At 46.6% G+C, this 2500-nt stretch overlaps 1 protein-coding gene across 5 annotated transcripts in view; it reads left to right on the top strand.

Moving 5' to 3' along the window:
- Positions 1-2500, top strand: part of map3k22 (mitogen-activated protein kinase kinase kinase 22) — a 46109-nt gene that overhangs the window by 9767 nt on the left and 33842 nt on the right. The gene's annotated exons all lie outside the window — the stretch shown is intronic.

The raw sequence follows: 2500 nt of genomic DNA, 5'->3' as shown, positions 1-2500 counted from the left end.
TTGCATCTAGTTAAGCGTTCTGGGACAGCTAGATTGGGTGGTACACACCCTCATACTTTATCCACATTGCCACGGCATTCTTGTCAGGGCATGTCCAGCATGAGTCACTGGGAGAGGCACACGTGGATTCCTCCAGCTAGGAGTGGAGACGGGATGCCATGGAGTTTGGGTGTCTGCCATGTCAGGATACTGGAAGGGGAAACACGTGTTCCAAACCCACGTTTCAGAGCCTGTTTTCTCATGTTTTCATGACACCTTGCCTCAGGTTCTGTGGCTTTGTTTCTTCCTGTAATCTGTAATCCGCGTTGTGTCATGAAAAGCGGAACAGTAAAGTGGCTTGCCCACAGTGGCTAGATTAAGTGGATGTGCTGTGCCTGGCCTTGTTGGCATGGAGACTGCCTGCCAGGGCTGGCTGTTGTGGTCAGCACGTGCCATGCCACACGTGGGTATCAGAATGGCTGAGCAGATGGGCCACGGGGCAGGTGCCTAGTACCAGTGGCAGCAGGAACAGAGACTTCTGGGAGATGTGTGTCAACATACTTGGAAGGTCACCTGTCTCCTTTGAATGTGCTAATGGCCAGCACAAGATAACTGTGTATGTGTGTGTGTGTGTGTGCGTGTGTGTGTGTGCGTATGTGTGTGTGCGTATGTGTGTGTGTGTATGTGTGTGCGTGCGCGTGCGTGTGTGTGTATGCGTGTGCGTGTGTTCTACACTTCTTGGAAGCTGAACTGTATTGTATTGGCCTAAAATATTTAGAGGCCCATGTTTCTGCATTCATACTTTGACTTAACATAAATGAACTTAAACATGAACGTGGCAGAGCATTAGTGTAGTAAATGAAGTCTGTCTGCATCTGCATAAGCAGTTTGCAGCCAGCACTCCCAGTGTTGACCTCTCCAGGCTAGGCCAGGTGTGGCCTGTGGGATGATCTCCACCAGGGATCGTCCGTGAGCTTGGCGAGCTTGTGAGCATGCCAGCGGCTCTGCAAGCTCCTTCAGAAGCTCTTGCGGAGAAGAGGGAGAGAACAGCTTGGGCTCTTCTCGGGAGACTCACAGAAAAACCTTTGTTCCACGGTCGAGAGCTGAGGAGTTTTTCTCCCATGACTGCTTCTGGAGAAACTCACAGGCCATGCTGGCTTTTGATAGAAAAACATACACAAATTTTGCATTGTAACAAATAAGGTCTTACTCAGATTATGAACACATTCGGTAGTTTCATCATATTTGAGTGTCTTGCACTATTTAAAACTTCTAAACGTGATTTTATGTCATGAATAATTACTCAGACATTTCTAGTAGTACCTGTAGATCTGCTTTTTCAGTGCCCTGAATACTTATTGTGCCTGTTTGTTTGAGGAAGCTGAAGGTCTTTGATTAAGTTTTCTCACCATCTACTAAGTTTAGATAAACCTGCAGTAGCTATATATATATATATATATATATATATACACACACACACACACACACACACACACACACACACACACACACACACACACACTACAGTTGCCTTTGAAATCCCTGTCAAGGCCAAATCGCGGCTCCAGTAATGGTTGTCGATTCCCAGACTAGCATCTTCATTCTAAGCCAGGTCATTTAACATAACCAGTCTACCAACCATCAGAAACCTCTAGCGCTGCATTCTGTATGCTCTGTGCGTTTTGTACATTCTGTCTGTGTTTGTACAACCACATAAACTCACAGTGATGGCTGAACAGGAGATGGCTGGGATTCCTGATCTTCTGAATCCATTAAGGCCTGTTCTAGTGTGACGTATACCACACATTCCTTTCGTGGCTAATGAATGAGTGAGTGCTCTTTGAGTTAGGGAGGCAAGCGCACAAGGGCTGCTCACTAGACAGTCCTGGGCTCAGTGCAGAGGAGGGCGGCTCTCCTCTTGCCTTTAAAGCGTCAGGATAAAGACAGTACTGGAATCAGTTTTAGCGCTGGCGCTGACAGCTCTTCTGTAACCCACTAACCTCTCACCTCATGTGCTTTCCACATTTGGCTTTCACATTCCTTTTAGCCCTTGTGTTGGCTCTTAATAATGTCTCAAGGGCGAGGGGACCTTTGCTCTGAGCGAGTGCACACTGCTGCCTTCTTCCTCCTGCACAGGCCAATCCGCTGCTGGCAATTAGACTGGATTAACCTAAGCCTGTGTGACCGCTGCTTTTTGCAGTCGTGCAGTTTTTACTCATTTAAACTTGCCCTTACACAGAGCTTTATTCTTTTTTTTTATGTGACATGGGCGTCATTTCACCGGATATGACTGAATTTCTCCGCATTTTTGCTAAAGTGCTGATTTGCATAGCACTGGTACTTTTACATCCGAGTTAAATGCCTGAAAGCATGTTTTTAATTGGAAAATGTCTACAGAATTAAACACAGGAAAGTTTAGCCACTGTTTGCAAGGGCATGTAGCCGTGCATGTTAATTCTGATGTCATCATGCCAGCGCAGGGAGATGAATTGGAGCTGCAGCACGGTGACCCTTCTCTGTA

This window comes from Electrophorus electricus, chromosome 1 (genome assembly GCF_041902795.1).
Source record: "Electrophorus electricus isolate QZ-2024a chromosome 1, ASM4190279v1, whole genome shotgun sequence".
Lineage (NCBI taxonomy): Eukaryota > Metazoa > Chordata > Actinopteri > Gymnotiformes > Gymnotidae > Electrophorus > Electrophorus electricus.
This window is presented reverse-complemented; position numbering and strand designations above follow the sequence as displayed.